Source organism: Sus scrofa, chromosome 12 (assembly GCF_054392235.1).
Source record: "Sus scrofa isolate SSC_HxYL_T2T_F1_AM1 chromosome 12, Sscrofa_HxYL_maternal_Yorkshire_Landrace_v2.0, whole genome shotgun sequence".
NCBI lineage: Eukaryota > Metazoa > Chordata > Mammalia > Artiodactyla > Suidae > Sus > Sus scrofa.
The window spans coordinates 17,531,632-17,551,268 of NC_139394.1; the positions used below are offsets into that span (position 1 = coordinate 17,531,632).

Consider the following 19,637-nt stretch of genomic DNA (forward strand, 5'->3'; position numbering starts at 1 on the left):
GCCCGGAACTTCCTTATGCTGAAGAAGAAAAAAATCACTGCTTATCAAGCATTGAAATAACCTTAATTATATTTGCCAAGTTAAAGGATGAAATGGACGAAAAACATTATTGAAGCCTCTTTTCTGTATTTTTTCTCATCTGTTGTAGAATGAAATGAACCTGTCATCATTTCTGTTTCTAGGACGTTTCTCTTAGTACAGTGGTTCTCAAAATGGAGTCTACAGACCAGCCAATCAGCATTACCTGAGAACTTGTTAGAGGTGCAAATTCTCCGGCTCCACCCAGGTTTATGAAGTTAGAACTCTGACGGTGGGGCCCCTGCAGTCTTTTAACAGTTTTCTGGGTGATGCTGATGTATGCTAAAGCTGACTTAAGATTTTGAGCTCTCCAATTTAGTTTCTTACAAATTGTTTACTCTCTCCCCCCTAGATTTCTTTCCATATGTGTAATCAGCCTTGTTATTTCTAGACTTCAGGATTATTGTCTTTCCTTTAGTACCTTCTCCTATATCCAGTTTTCAAACGTTTAAAAAAGCATAGCTATTTCCTGCGAATATAGCAGATTAGGTATTCTGACTGACTTTTCCATAGAAACTATTGGAAATGCTAGATAGCATAGTCATTATCGTTAAAGTATTGTATTCTTAGGAGTTCCCATAGTGGCTCAGCGGAAACAAATCCAATTAGGAACCATGAGGTTGTGGACTTGATCCCTGGCCCCACTCAGTGGCTTAAGGATCCAGCGTTGCTGGGAGCTGTAGCGTAGGTTGCAGATGCAGTGCGGATTCAACCCCTAGCCTGGGAACCTCCATATGCTGCAGGTGCAACCCTAAAAAAAAAAAAAGGACAAAGGACAAAAAAAATTAAAAAATAAAAGTTTTGTGTTCTTGGAGTTTCCCTTGTGGCTTAGTGGTAGTGAACCAGACTAGTAACCATGAGGATACCATTCTATCCCTAGCCTTGCTTAGTAGGTTAAGGATCCAGCATTGCCATGAGCTGCGGTGTGGCTTGAAGACAAGGCTCGGATTTGGCATTGCTAAGGCGTAGGCTGGCTGCTATAGCTCGAATTCGACCCCTAGCCCGGAACCTTCCATATGCTGTGAGTGCAGCCCTAAAAATAAATAAATAAATAAATAAATGAATTCTTAAAATTTGCTAAGACAGTAAATCTTAAGTGTTACACACACACACAGAATGGTAACTCTGTGAGGTGATGGTTATGTTAACTAGCTTGCTTGTAGTAATCGTTACACAAGGTATACTTATATCAAAACACCACTTTGTATACCTTAGGTAAAATTCCCTAAAGCTGAACATGTGCAAATATGCCTATCACCCAGCAATTCTACTGGAGGGAGTGTGTGTACATTTGGAGGTATAGATATACAATAGAAATGCCCACATATATTATTCAGAAAACATGTACAAATATGTTCTTAGCAACAGTATTCATAATTAAAAACTAGAAACAACTCATAGCTAAATAAGATGGTGTATTTATGTAATTATATACTATAAAAAGCAAGGAAAATTAATGAACTATTGCTATATGCAACAGTGTGGATGAGTCTCACAATTATAATATTGAAGGGTAGAAGTCAGACACAACATGACAAACGCTGTATGATTCCATGTATGTAAAGTTTTCAATAGGCTAAACTAATCTGATTTTGATCTTTAGTGGGAAAAACAAAATAGTGGTTATCTGTGGTTGAAGGTGAAAGGCTAGTGACTAGGAGGGGATAGTATGGGATGCTGGTATGTTCTCTCTTTCTCTCCCTTTTTCTTTTTTTTGGTCTTTTTAGGGCCGCTCTGAGGCACATGGAGGTTCCAGGCTTGGGGGTCGACTCAGAGCTGTAGCCGCTGGCCTACACCATAGCCACAGGAATGAGGGATCCGAGCTGGGTCTGTGACCTACACCATAGCTCACGGCAATGCTGGATCCTTCACCCACTGAGCGAGGCCAGTGGTCGAACCTTTGTCTGCACAGATACTAGCCAGATTCTTTTCTGCTGAGCCACGATAGGAACTCCTGGTGATGTTCTCTTCCTTGAACTGGGTGTGAGTGCTCTAGGTGTGTTCACTCTGTAAAGATTCCTTGAGCTGAAAACGTAGAGTGTATGTTCTTTTCTTCAATAAAAAGTTGATTTAAACATTAAAAAAAAAAAAAACAGTTAAAAATGAGTACAAGATCTAAAGGGATACTTCTCCAAAGAAGACATACAGATGGCCAAAAAGCACATGAAAAGATGCTCAGCATTGCTAATTACTCGAGAAATGCAAATCAGAACTACAGTGAGGTATCACCTCACACTGGTCAGAATGGCCATGATCAAAAAGTCTATAACATTAAGTGCTAGAGAGGGTGTGGAGAAAAGGAAATCTTCCTGCACTGTTGGTAGGAGTGTAAATTGGTTCAATCACAATGGAAAACAGTATGGAGGTTCCTCAAAAAACTAAAAATAGAACTACCATATGATCCAGCAAACATCTGGAGAAAACCATAATTTGAAAAGATACATGCACCCAGTGTTCATCACAGCACTGTTTACAATAGCCAAGATGTGGAAGCAACCTAAATGTCAATCAACAGAGGAATGGATAAAAAAGATGTGGTACATATATACAATGGAATATTACTCAGCCATAAAAAAGGAATGAAATAATGCTATTTGCAGCAACATGGATGGACCTAGAGAAGGTCTAAGTGAAGTCAGAGAAAGACAAATGTCATATATCACTTATATGTGCAATCTAAAAAAGTGGTGCAAATGAACTTACAAAGCAGAAACAGAGACTTTGAAAACAAACTTAATGCTTTCCAAACGGGATGGGAAGGAGAGATGGACTGGGATTGAGGATGGCATATACATACTATTGTGTATGGAATGGATGGTCAGTGGGGACCTCCTGTATAGCACAGGAAACTACTCAATATTCTGTGATAGCCTATATGGGAGTGGATATGTGTATATGGATAACTGAATCTCTTTGCTGTACAGTAGAAATTAACATTGTAAATCAACTATACTTCAAAAAAAATTTTTTAGAAAGTTGATTTAAAGAAGTGGAAGTGTTCTTTTTCTTAAACTAGGTTATAGGCACATGGTATTTCATGGTGTTTTATATCTTAATTTTAAAATAAATATTCATTATCCAAAAAATTTAAAAAGTAGCCACTTCTTCATTGTTAATTGAGCATCTGCATGGAGCATAGTGTGTAGGACATGATAGATATTCTTTAGGTATTTGTTCCATTGAACAAGTGACTGGTGACTTCTTTTTGCTTGCTAACAGCCTATTTTGACTCAATTATTTATAATTATTTCTAAATAAAAATGTAAATAATACCATTATATATACTTATGTTTATCTTAGGTTGAATTTATTAAATGAGAAACCTCTCAGTATAGGAAGCACTTGCATCATTAATTATTAGCGTGTTTAGGGAGTTCTCGCTGTGGTGCAGTGGAAGCGAATCTGACTAGTATCCATGAGGATGTGGGTTTGATTCCTGGTTTCGCTCAGTGGGTCGGGGATCTGGTGTTGCCATAAGCTGTGCTGTAGGTCACAGATGGGGCTTGGATCTGGTATTGCTGTGGTGTAGGCCAGCAGCTGTAGCTCTGATTTAACACCTAGCCTGGGAACTTCCATATGTATGCTGTGAGTGCAGCCCCCCCCAAAAAAGAAGAAAAGAACAGAATTATTAGCATGTCTAAATTTTTTTTTTTTTTTTGTCTTTTTACCTTTTCTAGGGCCGCTCCCGTGGCATATGGAGGTTCCCAGGCTAGGGGTCTAATCAGAGCTGTAGCCACCGGTCTGCACCAGAGCCACTGCAACTCAGGATCCGAGCTGCGTCTGAGACCTATACCACAGCTCACGGCAACGCCGGATCCTTAACCCACTGAGCAAGGCCAGGGATCGAACCCGCAACCTCGTGGTTCCTAGTTGGATTCCTTAACCACTAAGCCATGATGGGAACTCCTAGCATGTTTAATTATTATAGTGACTCAGATTAACATCAGTTTTGAAGGTGTGACATCTATTAGACCTCATATTTTCAGGTGTCTCACTTTTTTTCATTGCTTCTGAATTGGTATCATAGCTAACTTTTTCCACTAAAACTTGTGTTCTTTGTTGTGTACCATGGTGCTTCTTGCATCTCTGCTTTCCTGAATGCCCTGTGTCTTGGTAGGGGAAGGGTCCATCGGTGTGAGACTTAGGGATTGGTACCGGGGAGAGGCTCTAGGCCTGGGATCTTTGTTCTGGTTCCCTCTCCAAAGAGTCTTCTCTCTTCACCCTTCACAAGAGCACAGGTGCCAAACTTCCATCAGGATATTGGGACTTTAAAAAAAAAAAAAGCTTCACAAACATTGTTCTGATTTTTTTTTTTTTTTTTTTTTTTTTTTTTGGTCTTTTTGCTATTTCTTGGGCTGCTCCCACGGCATATGGAGGTTCCCAGGCTAGGGGTCGAATCGGAGCTGCAGCCACCAGCCTACACCAGAGCCACAGCAACGCAGGATCCGAGCCGCGTCTGCAACCTACACCACAGCTCACGGCAACGCCAGATTGTTAACCCACTGAGCGAGGGCAGGGACCGAACCCGCAACCTCATGGTTCCTAGTCGGATTCGTTAACCACTGCGCCACGACGGAAACTCCCTGATTTCTTTAAGAATGTTTGGAGTAAACTTTTCAGAGTAAGAGCGCTAAGTTACTAAATAAGAATACCTTAAATTAAATGGTATTTTACAGTTTTGAAAACACCTTCACAGATCTGTTTTTGTTAGGTTCTCAGAGCAGCCTTATGAGTTGGCACTCTGAAAATTCAGTTCAACAATTAAATTTCAACTAACGCAAAAGCCCTCAGCTGACTTACTGGTGAACACTGAAAGCTTTCTGCTCTAAGATCAGTAAAAGGTAAGGGTGTCTGCTCTTACCTATTCAATACTGTTTTAGAGGTTCTAGGTAGGTCAGTTAAGCAAGAAAACAGAAAAAAAGCCATTCAAACTGGAAAGAAAGAAATAAAATTATGCCTATATACAGATGGCGTGATCTTAAAAAATTTTTTTATTAAGGTGTAGTTGATTTTCAATGTTCTGTCAATTTCTGCTGTACAGTAGCATGATCTTATATATAGAAAATTCTGAAATATTTACAAGGAAAAACTTAGAGCTAATAAATGAATCCCATAAAGTTATAAGATACAAGATCAAGGTAAAAAAAATCACTTGCATTTCTATACACTAGCAATGAACAGTCTGAAAATAAAATTAGGAAAAAATTCTGTTTAGCATCAAAAGAACAAAATACCTATGACTAAGTTTAACTAAAGACTTATAAGATTTGTACACTGAAAACTGCAAAACATGTTAAAGAAATTAAAGATCAAATAATTGGAAGGACACCTTAGAAGGAAACTTACGTGAAAATCTGTTCATGAATTGGAAGACTTAATTCTATTAACATAGAGAGTTACTGCAGTGGTGCAGTGGGTTAAGGATCTGGCATTTCTCTGCAGCAGCTTGGGTCACTGCTGAGGCTTGGTCTCTGCAGTGGCTTGGGTCACTGCTGAGGCTTGGGTTTGATCCATGGCCTGGTGTAGTGGTTAAGGATCCAGCATTGCTGCAGCTATGGTGTAGGTTGCAGCTGCAGCTCAGATTTGATCCCTGGCCCAGGAACATCCATATGCCACAGGTGTGGCCAATAAGTAAATAATTTAAGAGTTCTGTTAATATAGCAATACTCCCCAAATTGATCTATAAATTCAGTGTAACTCAACCCCTATCAAAATTTGAACTGCTTTTTTTCCCCCTGGAAATGGACAAGCTGGTCCTAAAATTCATGTGGAATTGCAAAGCCATTTTTTTAACCACAACAATTTGAAAAAGAAGAATATAGTTGGAGGAACACACTTGCTGATTTCAAAACTTACTATAAAACTACAGTAGTCAAGATGATGTAGCAGTGGCAGAAGGGGTCATATAAACCAATGGACTAGAATTAAGAGTCCAGGAAAAAGTCCATACATTTATAGTTAATTGATTTTCAACAGGGTGCCAAGACCATTCAATGGGGGAAAGAGTAGTCTTTCTCACAAATGACGTGGGGACAACTGGATAGAATGAATTTGGATCTCTTCCTCACACCATATATATATAAAAAAAAATAAATTCAGAATGGATGAAAGAGGAGGTGAGGTATGTGGTGGCTCAGCAGGTTAAGGATCCAGCATAGTCACTATTGTGGCTCTGGTTACTGCTGTGGCATAGATTCGATCCCTAGCCTGGGAATTTCTGTACGTGCATGATCTTGGATTAAATAGTGATTTTTTTTTTTAAAAGATACGATACAAAAAGCACAAGTAACTGAAGAAAAATATAGATAAATTGGACTTCATCAGATTAAAAATTTTCGTGCGTCAAGGGACACTGTCAAGAAAGTGAAGAGACAACCCACAGAATGGGAGAAAATACTTAACAAATCATATGTCTGACAATGATCTAGTACCCGGGATATATAAAGAACCCTTGCAACTCAGCAATGGAAGAAAAAAAAAAAACATTTTTTTAAATGGGCAGAGAATTTGAATAGATATTTTCCAGAAATGATGTGCACATGACCAATAAGCACATGAAAAGATATTCACCTTCATAGTCATTAGAGAAATGCAAATCAAAACCACAATGAGATACTATTTCACATCCACTAGGAAGGGTGGATGAAAGAAAAAGCTTTGACAATGATGTAGAGAATTTGGGACGCTCATACACTGATGGTAGGAATGTAAAATGGTGCAGTCGTTGTGGGATACAGTTTGGCAGTTTCTAAAAAGTTAACATAGAATGAATCTGCCATTCTTCTAGTTATATAACCAAGTAGCTTGAAAATATATGTTCATACATAAACTTGTACTTGACTGTTCATAGCTGCATTTTTCGTAATAGCCAAAAGTGGAAATAGCCCAGTGGTCTTCAGCTAGTGAATAGATAAAGCAAATGTGGGTTTTCCATACAATGTAATGTGATCCAGCCACTGTCACATGCTACCACATAGATGATCTTGAAAACATTATGCTAAGTGAAAGAGCCAGTCACAAAGATGACAGATTGTATGATGCTATTTATATCAAATGTTCAGAATAGGCAAATCCATAGAGACAGAAAGTAGATTAGTGGAGTTCTCGTCGTGGCGCAGTGGTTAACGAATCAGACTCGGAGCCATGAGGTTGCGGGTTCGATCCCTGCCCTTGCTCAGTGGGTTAACGATCCGGCGTTGCCGTGAGCTGTGGTGTAGGTTGCAGACGCGGCTCGGATCCCGCGTTGCTGTGGCTCTGGCGTAGGTCGGGGGCTGCAGCTCCGATTCGACCCCTAGCCTGCTAGCCTGGGAACCTCCATATTCCGCGGGAGCGGCCCAAAGAAATAGCAAAAAAGACAAAAAAAAAAGAAAAAAAAGAAAGTAGATTAGTGATTGCCATGAGATGAGGGAGAGGAGAACTGGGACTGACTGATAGTAGGTACAAGGTTTCTTTATTTTTTTGCTTTTTAGTGCCACACCTGTGGCATATGGAAGTCCCAAGGCTAGGGGTTGAATCGGAGCTGTAGCTGCCAGCTTACACCACAGCAGTGCATGATCTGAGCTGTGTCCGCGACCCACACCACAGCTCACTGCAACTCTGGATCCTTTACCCACTGAGCGAGGCCAAAGATCTAACCGATGTTGCTCTCAGTTGGGTTTGTTACCGCTGAGCCGCAATGGGAACTCCTGGTGCAGTTTCTTTATGAAGGGCTGGAAGTGTTCTGGAACTAGATAATAGTGATGATTGCACAAATAGTGTACTAAAACCACTGAAATGTACACTTTAAAATGATGAATTTTGTGCTGTATGAAGTTGTCTTATTCTGTTTGGGCTGCTATAACAAAATACCAGACTGGATAGCTTATAAACCACAATTTACTTCTCACAGTTTTGGAGGCTGAAAGTCCAAGATCGGGGTGCCAGCACGTCAAGTGAGGGCCCTCTTCCAGGTCACAGACCTCTCACATGCTAGAAGGGGTAAGCTGGCTCTCTGGGCCCTCTTTCTACGAAGGCATTGATTCTGTTGATGAGGGTTCTGCCCTCATGACTTCATCACCTCTCAAAGGCCTCACCTTTTAGTACCTTCACCTTGGGCATTGGGTTTTCAACATAGGAATTGTGTGTGTGTGTGTGTGTGTCTTTTTGCTATTTCTTTGGGCCACTCCCGCGGAATATGGAGGTTCCCAGGCTAGGGGTCGAATCAGAGCTGTAGCCGCTGGCCTACGCCAGAGCCACAGCAACGCAGGATCCGAGCCGTGTCTGTCTGCAACCTACACCACAGCTCACAGCAACGCCGGATCGTAACCCACTGAGCAAGGGCAGGGACCGAACCTGCAACCTCATGGTTCCTAGTCGGATTCGTTAACCACTGCGCCACGACAGGAACTCCAACATAGGAGTTTTTTAAAGTGATTGTTATTTTTTCCATTATAGCTGGTTTACAGTGTTTTGTCAATTTTCTGCTGTACAGCAAAGTGACCCAGTCACACATACATATATACATTTTCTTTTTTTCACATTATCCTCCATCGTGCACCATCACAAGTGACTAGATGTAGTTCCCATTGCTATACAGCAATATCTCATTGCTTATCCATTCCAAAGGCAATAGTTTTTGTCTATTAACCCCAGATTCCCAGTCCCTCCTACTCCCTCCCCCTCCCCCTTGGCAACCACAAGTCTGTTCTCTAAGTCCATGAGTTTCTTTTCTGTGGAAAGGTTCATTTGTGCCAATAATAGATTCCAGATATATGATATGGTATTTGTCTTTCTCTTTCTGACCTGACTTCACTTAGTATGAGAGCCTCTAGTTCCATGCATGTTGCTGCAAATGGCATTATTTGTTCTTTTTAAAAGTATTCCATTGTGTATATATAACACATCTTAATCCATTCATCTGTCAATGAACATTTAGGTTGTTTCCATGTCTTGGCTATTGTGAATAGTGCTCCAAAGAACATACAGGTGCATGTGTCTTTTTTAAGAAAGTTTTGTCCGGATATATGCCCAAGAGTGGGATTGCTGTGTGGTATGGTAGTTCTATATTTAGATTTTTGAGGAACCTCCATACTGTTTTCTATAGTGGTTGTACCAATTTACATTTCTACCAACAGTGTAGGAGGGTTCCCTTTTCTCCACACCTTCTCCAGCATTTGTTATTTATGGACTTATTAATGAGGGCCATTCTGACTGGTGTGAGGTGGTATGTCATAGTAGTTTTGATTTGCATTTCCCTAATAATTAGTAATGTTGAGCATTTTTTCATGTGTTTGTTGGCCACCTGTATATCTTTCAACATGAATTTTGAGAAGATAAATATTCAGACCAGAGTGGAAGAATATTTCAAAAAATACTAATAAACACTTCAGCTAACATGTTGCATACACTGGGTGGCACAGGCATGCCAGAGCTTAGAATCATGGTCCTCAACTAAATAGTTTAAGGCAGCTGGTGATAAGTAGTGGTAAGACTACTGAAGAAGCACAGGAGTTCCCTGGTGGCCTAGTGGTTAAGGACTTGGCATTGTCACTGCTGTGACTCGGATTCCATCCCTGGCTGGGGAACTTCTGCATGCTCTGGGCTTGGGGGAAAAAAAAAAGCTGTTGAAGAAGCACAGATATGGAGATATTCAGTCTTACTAGGAACCAGGGAGTTTCATAAACTTGGCTTTGCAAGATAGGTAAGATTTCCATAGGTGGAAGGGGTTTGGAATAGGGAATTCAAGCAAAAGGGATAGTGTAAACAAAGACATGGAGTTAGGAGTATGATGTACATGGGGCCGGCGTGGCAGGTGTTATTGAAATAGTGGTCATAAATGGTCATGAGTATAAAGGCAAGGAGTTTGGGCTTTATTATTTAGGGATCACATTTTTAGTTGTAGGTCATGTCTGGTGGCAGAGGGAAGACTGAATTGGAGAAGGAAAGTAGAGTCAGGGAAACCAGTTAGGTTATTGCAGTTTTCTTTAGGAGAGAGGTGATGTGGGCTGAGTTAGATCAGCATTTGTGAGGATGAAGGGAGAAATCACATGCAAGTGACAGTGCAGAAGTAGAATAGGTCTTGGCTCCTGTGTGTGTGTGTGTGTGTGTGTGTGTGTGTGTGTGTGTTAGATGGTGAAGGGAAGAGTGACTTTGAAATTGTGAGCTTGAATGAATTGAAAGGATAATGATAGTGTTAACAGAGGTGAAGACAGCCCAAGAAACAAATAAAAGTGAGTACTGAGGAGAGGGAAATACTATTGATTTTGGCAATTAGAAAGTTATTGGTGATGTGGAAGACAGCTGTTACAGTAAAGTGGTTGCTGGAGAGGATTTTAAAGAAGATTGCCATAGGATGAGAAAATGAGAGGCGAGGAAGGGAGACTTGAGAAGTTTGGTTATAAAGTGAAGAGAGAAAAGGTTGACAATTTGAGGTAAGAAAGTTAAGAAACTTTTGCTTTTTAAATCACCGTGAGAGGTGTGGACCTGTCTCCGGAAGGAGAGAGGCTTACTGGCAGGGACCCAAGAGGTGAAAGAACAAAAGCTGGATGGGCAGGTTGGGATCAAACCTACGGGTGATCGAACCTTCCTATGCATTTGAGGTATGCGCCTTAAGGTGCTTCTGTAAGGTTAAGAATAAAATGCTGTGATCCGTGAATGGGATCAAATAGAGCCACACTGTGCTTCAATGAAATTAGAGTTAGCTATAGGATTAAAACACAACCTTTAGTTTATTCACCTTAAAATGAGATTTTTTTTTCTTTTCTGAGTGTACAGAATTCAGAATGAGTCATGTTTAAAAAATCATTTAGAGGGAAGTAATTTTCTTGTGTTATGAGAAAACAAAAATGTTAGCTAGGGTGAGGCAAATAATGTTATTTAGATTTTGGCAGTAGGAAAGAGAATTGTGGGCTGGGATGCTTGCAGGTGTGTAAAGCTCTTAAAATGGGGCCTGGCATATAATAGGCTCTCAAAACACTTTAGCTCTTATTATTAATACCTACACCCCAGCCTCCAAGTGGATAGTCAGTTGTCTTAATGCCATTTATTGGAATAGTTCAGCTTTTCCCCACTGATTCTAAATCTCAGGTGTGAGGTTCTCACGTGGTTCTTTTTCTGGGTGTTTTTCTTTTTACTCCACTGAACTAGTTCTCTGCTAACACTACATTGTTTTAATTATTGTATACAGCATATTTTGATATCTCTTGGGCCAGTTTCCCTCATTCTTTCTGAAATTTTTCTTGAAAGAATTTTTAATTCTTTCCAAAATGGAAAAAAAAAAAATTTCCCCTTTCATTTTGCGTATTGCATTTACTTTGCCAGTTACAGTTTAGTCCTCTTGGGATTTTGCTTATAATTACATTAAATTTATAGGTTAATTTGGAGTTGCTGATACCCTTATAATATTGAGTCATACATCTCTACATTTAGTTGGATATTCTTTTACGTGCTTCTGTTGATTTTTTTCATATGGGTCTTCCACATTTTTGCTAAAGTTTTTTCTATACTTAAGAATTTTCTGTTCCTGGGAGTTCCCGTCGTGACTCAGTGGTTAACGAATCCAACTGGGAACCAACCATGAGGTTGCGGGTTCGGTCCCTGCCCTTGCTCAGTGGGTTAACGATCCGGCGTTGCTGTGAGCTGTGGTGTAGGTTGCAGACGCAGCTCGGATCCCTTGTTGCTGTGGCTCTGGTGTAGGCCAGTGGCTACAGCTCCGATTCGACCCCTAGCCTGGGAACCTCCATATGCTGGGGGAGAGGCCCTAGAAAAGGCAAAAAGACCAAAAAAAAAAAAAAAAATCTGTTTCTGTTGTAAAGGGAATCTGTTGTCTGTTAATTATAGCAAGGTTTTTGATTATAGTTGATCCTTGAACAACATGGGATTCGAACTGCACTGCTTGGGTTCCCTTACATGCAAGTTGTGGACTTCTTTTCCTTTCTTTTTTGGCTGCCCCCTCGGCATATGGAAGTTCCTGAGCCAGGGAGTAAATCTGAGCCAGAGCTGTGATCTACTCCACAGCTGCAGCAAAGCTGCCTCTTTAACCTACAGTGCCAGGCTGGGGATTGCACTGGTGGCTCCATAGAGGCAAGCCAATAAATATGAAAAAAGTGTTAAACTGTGGTTTCTTTTTTTTGCTTTTTAGGGCTGCACTTATGGCATATGGAAGTTCCCAGACCAAGGGTCAAATCAGAGCTACAGCTGCTGGCCTACGCCACAGCCACGGCAACACAGGATTCCGGCCGCATCTGGAGACGACAGCACATCTCAGGGCGACACTGGATCCTTAACCCACTGAGCGAGGCCAGGGATTGAACACACATTCTCATGGATACTAGTTGGATTCATTTCCCCTGTGCCATGAAGGGAACTCCCAAACTGAGGTTTCCACTGGGGTAGAGTCAGTGCCCCTAACCCCGATGTTGTTCAAGGGTCGACTACATACGTACTTATCTGTTGATAGAGACATTAATTTTCTTCAACTTTCTAGATATAATTCTCCAAAAAATTTTAAATTCAACGAATATTTATTGAGTGCCTATTATGTGTTAAGTATTGTTCCAGGTACTTCTCCAAACTTTAAAGTAATTTATTTAAATTACTTTGCATTGATGAACTATCCCAAATTAAAGCAGTATTGGAGAGGAAATTATACCGAGCAAGGACTCAGTTAACTGGCTTATGACTTACTGTTCATTTTGATGCTGAGTCATTGGTTAATCTGCCAAGTATAAATAAATTTTAACTCTTTGTATATTTATCAAAAGGTTCTGTGCTTCAGACTGTCATATTTTGTAATTTCCTACTGAATGGAGTTCTGATCCCTGTCCTCACTCAGTGGGTTATGTATCCAGTGTTGCCATGAGCTGTGGTGGAGGTTGCAGATATGGCTCAGATCTGGTGTTGCTGTGCCTGTGGCGTAGGCCAGCAGCTGCAGCTCCACGTCGACCCCTAGCCTGGGAATTTCCATATGCAGAGAGTGCAGCACCCCCCCCCCAAAAAAAAAACTTACTCTACATACTATTTTATATCTTTTTTAAAACCTAGCACTGTATTTTGGATGTTTTCCTTTGTCAGTACATACAGAGATACCTTGACCTTTTAAAGACTGCATGAGTGGTAGTTTTAAACATATTCCTATATTTATGGCATTTATTTAGCTTTGGTTTGTGATTTTTTTGGGGGGGGCTATTACAAATAATTCTTTATTGAATGTCTCTATGATAGTCATAAGAACAGCTGAGATTTATCGAGTATTTACTCTGTATCAATAAGAATGATCTTATTTAGTCCTCCTACGTAGGTGTGGCTGGGTATGCATTTCTTCCTGTGTCCTCATGTTTCCATTCTTGGCTGTATGGAGAGTAGAATTTTAGGTAAATTTCCTTGCCTCCTAATGGAAAAATTATTACAGGGAAGAACAATTTTACTCTTCTTGGGAAGAAGACTTGCCAATCTGGCGGTTAGCATAGAACATTTGTGCCAGGAGCTGTAGGTTCTTTTCCATACTGTGCCCAGGCCTAGCAGGCCGATATGGTCAGCAACCTACAGTTGGCCTTTAGAGGTAGATCTGGCCATTTTCTTATTGCTGCAGCTAGATGAGGACTGTTTGGGGAGTGAACCGAGTCTGTTCAGCAGGCTTAGTTATCTCTCTCTTCTAGTGGGCATACCTGAGTATGGACTTAGGAAAGTCTAGGCCTTTGTTGCATGGATGTTAAGGCCCCATTTTGACCATCTACCTAAACTGTATTTTCTAGTTTGAACATTTATCCTATGATTGCAATGGGACTTATTGGAGATTGCCCAGCCATTAAAAAATCAGAACATTTCTTAACTTTCTTGAGGTATAAACTATATACAATAAAATATAATTAAGATATAGAACATTTCTATTATCTCATGAAATTACTTCAAGCTTTTTTGCTGTCCGTTTAGCTCCTACCATAGGCACTCATTGTTTTTTTTTTTTTTTTTTGAATTGTTACTTTAGATTAATTTTGGCTCTTCTAGGATTTCATCTAATTTCAAGATGAGGCTCATATATGATGAATTCCTTGTCACATCTGACTTAGCATTATATTTTTGAGGTTTACTCATGTTGCATGTGTAAGTAGGTAGTTTCTTTTTAATTGCTGGGTAGTATTCCATTGTATGCTATGCCACAATTTATCCACTCAACTGTTGATGTATCTTTGTATAATTTCAGTTTTTGACTATTATGAATAAAGCTTCTATGAGCATTTGTGTACAAGTCTTTCTGTGTATATGTTTTCATTTCTTTTGACTAGAAACGTAGTGGTAGACTTGCTTGGTCACATTAACCTTATAAGAAACTGCATTACATCTCTGCCAGTATTTAGCATTGTCAGCCTTTTACATTTTTCTTCGTATTTTTTTCCTCCCAAACAACCAAAAGGGGAACTCACTTTTTGTCTTTTTCAATATAAATTTGTAAAGGAATTTTAAGGCCCTAAGGGATGTCAGGAGGTTCATCTATGTGAGTAGTTATTGGTCTGAAATGATGATGTGAAGGGTATCCCTACAGATTAGACTCTTTGAGAGATTAATCTAGGACTTGAAGGTTTAACTTATTTCCACTGATTACTTCTAATCCCACAGGACTTCAGAATTTTAACAGAAATTATTTCGGGAGTTTATAGCACAGAGTAATTCCATATGCCTGGAGACAGTAATTCCATATTACTGATATTCTTTCTCCCACTGTTAGGGGCTTGCACCTGCAGTGAAATGTTCTGCAGTGATAACTGATAGCCACATGTGACACTCAGAATGTGACTAGTGCAGCTGAAGAACTGAATTTTTATTTTTAATTTTTTTTGTCTTTTGTCTTTATAGGGCCACACCGCGGCATATGGAAGTTCCCAGGCTAGGGGTTGAGACGGAGCTGTTGCTGCCAGCCTACACCAGAGCCACAGCAATGCCTGATCCAAGCCATGCCTGTGACCTACACCACAGCTCTTGGCAACGCCAGATCCTTAACCCACTGAGCGAGGCCAGGGATCAAACTCTCAACTTCATGGTTCCTGGTCGGATTTGTTTCCACTGAGCCACGATGGGAACTCCTCTAAGAACTGAATTTTTAAATTTTAATTAGCTTTAATTTTAATAGTCATATGTGTCTAATGGTTACTTTATTGAACAGTGCAGTTTTAAAATATTATTTTTGAGGAAAGACATACTTGAGTGAGCCTTGTCAGCTGAGCTGGATCTTGGGCAAGTTCATATTTTCTGTGCTACTTCCCTTTCCTGTGGGGGAATTCGTGTCTCAAGGGAGTTGTAACCTAGGCCTAAAGCAGCACGGAGAAGACCGTTGGATTCATGAGTGTCACAGTTTTCCGTAGTGAGGTCTCTCAGTCAGGTCTTAAGTGTTTTGGGTTCTTTTGTTACTTGTTTTGGCCTGCTGAATTCTTTGGTAAACAAGAAAACATATGCTTAAAAACCCTGGAGTTCCCTTTGTGGCACAGTGGAAATGAACCCAAATAGTATCCGTGAGGATGTGTGTGTGATCCCTGGCCTCCCTCAGTGGGTTAAGAATTCAGTGTTGCCATGAGCTGTGGTGTAGGTTGCAGACACAGCTCAGATCCTACATTGCTGTGACTATGGTGTAGGCTGACAGCTGTTGCTCCAGTGCAACCGCTAGAGTGGAAACTTCCATATGCTGCAGGTGCAGCCCTGAAAAAAAAAAAAAAAAAAAAAAAAAACCCAAGTTTTAAAGTGGAGCTTTGGATGAAAATATGTTACTTAAATTTGAAAACTGTGCATTGTTGACCCAGAGAAATCCTGGTTACCTGCCCTGCCTCATCTCCAATTCTCTTAAAAGGCTCTCACATGGAGTTCCCGTCGTAGCGCAGTGGTTAACGAATCTGACTAGGAACCATGAGGTTGCAGGTTCGGTCCCTGCCCTTGCTCAGTGGGTTAACGATCCGGCGTTGCCGTGAGCTGTGGTGTAGGTCGCAGACGCGGCTCGGATCCTGCGTTGCTGTGGCTCTGGTGTAGGCCAGTGGCTACAGCTCCGACTCGACCCCTAGCCTGGGAACCTCCATATGCCACGGGAGCGGCCCAAAGAAATAGCAAAAAGACAAAAATAAATAAATAAATAAAATAAAAGGCTCTCACATAAGTAATGATATAATTACTTTCGCTGAAGTTTCGGGCCAAAGAAATAGCAAAAAGACAAAAATAAATAAATAAATAAAATAAAAGGCTCTCACATAAGTAATGATATAATTACTTTCGCTGAAGTTTCCATTTAAAGGTTTGAGATTTTCATTCTTTTGAGAGGCAATGAGTTAATAATTTTTTACATTTCAAGTTGTTAATGAAAACATTTTAGTCTTCAGACAGTCAAATGTTCTAGTAACTCAGATAACTAAACATAATAAAATTTACCTATCAATTTTGTATTTTCATTTCATAATAGCTATGTTTCATTTCAAAAAAGCTGTGGCTGGGCTTTTTATCATTGTTTCCTAGAGGCAAGGTCGATGTTAGAAAAATTGCAGAATTTTCCCTTGGCATTATTGTAGTAAGTAAACAGCTACTATTTATAGGGACTTATATTCTGATGAGAAAATGAGATACCCTGCTTGGCTTGCCATGAAAACAGATGCTTCTAGATTCCAGTAGGGAGGCCTTTTGCTCACAGCATCTGTTTTAGTTGCCCAGCCAGATGACTTCTACAGATTTTTTCACTCTTTTTTAAAGGACACCAACTCTTTGGCAATAAACAGGTTTATAAATGAAAAGGTTAACTTAGCATTTTGTAAATTTTTAAATAACTTTGGCTACATCAATTCTGTATAATTTTAAACTACTAGATAAATTGTATCACTAAATAACCTTGAAGTGTCTTTTGTGTACATGTTCTTAGAATTGTTTATTCTGCAGTTGAGAGGTTTTTTTTTTCTTTTTTGTTTTTTTGTTTTTTTGTCTTTTTTTTTTTTTTAGGGCAGCACCCGTGGCACATGGAGGTTCTCAGGCTAGGGATCGAATGGGAGCTGCAGCTGCTGGTCTACACCACAGCCACAGCAATGCTGGGTCCCAGGCGCGTCTCTGACTTACACCACAGCTCACAGCAACACTGAATCAATGCCAGGGATCAAACCCGCAACCTCATGGTTCCTAGTCGGATTCATTTCTGCTGTGCCACGACGGGAATTCCGAGAGAGATTGTTAAAATAACCTTGAAGTGTCCTTTGTGTACATGTTCTTGGAATTGTTTATTCTGCAGTTGAGATAGATTGTATTGATCCCTAAGTTCATTTATTCAACACATGTTTGATGAGCACTTACTGTGCCAGGCCCTGTCTTAGCTCTGGGAACCAGGATGCAAGCAAGATACAGTCTCAGTCCTTGAGAAGCTTCTGCCTTTTGCACAGTGTAAACAGACAGTATCAATACAGTTGAGTTCTTCCATTTCACCTCCATTATCTGGAGGTGAAGGTGTCTAAGAAGGCCTTCTAGAAAATGTAATGTCTGAGCTGAGAAATTGTAGAATTGAGTAGAAGTTGGCTAGGCAAGGGGCTCAGAGTTACAGAAAAGAGACTCTAAAAGAAAGAAACTTGTAGGTGAAAGAGACCCCCGGGTAAGTTGCGAAACACAGTTCTGTGCATTTTGGTCAGGCGGCTGGCCAGACTGTGACTGTGGGCAAAAATACCTCTTATTCAGAAGGCAAACTTATGACCTCGACCTTATTTGTGTCATGTTCTAAATTAGTGATTTCCAAGGAGTTCCAGTTGTGGCTCAGCAGTTTAAGAACCTGACATAGTGTCCATGAGGGTGTGGGTTTGATCCCTGGACTCACTCAGCATGTTGAGGATCTGGTGTTGCCACAAGCTGCAGTGTGGGTCACATCTGTGGCTTGCATCCAGTGCCGCCATGGCTGTGGCGAAGACTGCTGCTGCAGCTCTGATTCACACCCTAGCCTGGAACTTCCATATGCCACAGGAGCTGCCCTAAAAGTAAAAATAAATAGTGATTTCCAGACATTCTATCATAAATTCCTTAAGTAAAAAATGTTTTCATCTTGTATCCTCAATATGTATACCTGTTTATTTATAAGTGGTACACTTAATAGTTTATATACGTTGTAAAACATTCACAAAAAAGAAAAAGGATGAGCGTAAGGTGAACTGTAGGAAATTCTCCTAATTTATTAATAATACAGGAAGCAAAGCGATGCTTTACTGTTCTTTGAAATCTTAGATTAATATTTTGTGGTAAAACTCTTCAGAAGTCTCTTTCTAAATTCAGGGGTTTTTCAGTATTTGATTTTAGTGGCCATCAAAGCATAAATAAAAATGGGAATTTAGCTGTACTTTTGAAATCATGGTATCCTCCCCCTGCCCCCAGATTTATCTCCCATTTATGGAAATCTTTTATTGAAATGTGTGAAACAGGTTGGTGAATTTCTGTCTCTCAGTTTTTCTTGAAGACTAGTCAGAATGTATTGTACTTTTATAGTACTAATAAATGGGTTAAAAATCACTGGAAAGTCATTTGGATGATTTTTTTTTTAAAGATTAGAAAATTCTGTTTCTAACTTTTTTTTTTTTTTTTTTTGTCTTTTTGTCTTTTTTTGTTGTTGTTGTTGCTATCTCTTGGGCCGCTTCCGCGGCATATGGAGGTTCCCAGGCTAGGGGTTGAATCGGAGCTGTAGCCACCGGCCTGCGCCAGAGCCACAGCAACGCGTGTTTCTAACTTTTTAAAGCATACTGAATAAGAGGGTTTGTTTTGTTTTGTTTTGTTTTTAGGTAATAAACGCACATTTTTTTCCATAGCAGAAATGTTTCTTATTAACCATTTTTGAAATACTCTCTTCATTAGCACAAAGGATTTTTTTTTTTTTTTTTTTTTTTTTTTTACTTTTTGTTCATTTTTATCTTATAGGAGCCAAGTGAATTTTTAAATTTTTAAGTATCTTCTTGGTAGCTCTTTACCTTTTGGTAAGCAGTGAATCCCCATGTAGTTAAACATTTTTTTGATGCTGCTTCCTGGGCTTTTATGGAGTGTCGGAAAGATTCTATGTGGTAGGGCCTTGTTTTGATAAAGCTGACCTCAGTGACATCCTGAAGCACATTGTGCACGACGCCTCTGGCTCGGACTTGTACGCAGCGGTAGCTTGCCTGTGAATAAAGCAGTAAACGACTTTGATGTAAGATGCTGTCTTTGTAACTTTATTCTGGAATTAGTCTTTTTTTTTTAATGTCTTTTTGCCATTTTCTTGGGCCGCTCTCACGGCATATGGAGGTTCCCAGGCTAGGGGTCGAATCGGAGCTGTAGACACTGGCCTACGCCACAGCCACAGCAACTCGGGATCCGAGCCGCATCTGCGACCTACACCACAGCTCATGGCAACGCGGGATCATTAACCCACTGAGCAAGGGCAAGGATCGAACCCGCAACCTCATGGTTCCTAGTCGGGTTCGTTAACCACTGCGCCACGACAGGAACTCCTGGAATTAGTCTTTTTATTCCAGTCAGAACATCCAAGGCATCACTGGTTACAGTTTGACCATAAAGCATATTGTTTCACTTACAATTTATACTGTATCCTTTTCAGTACA

At 40.2% G+C, this 19,637-nt stretch overlaps 1 protein-coding gene across 4 annotated transcripts in view; it reads left to right on the forward strand.

Moving 5' to 3' along the window:
* The window catches only part of NSF (N-ethylmaleimide sensitive factor, vesicle fusing ATPase), a 165,162-nt gene that overhangs the window by 11,492 nt on the left and 134,033 nt on the right, over positions 1 to 19,637 (forward strand).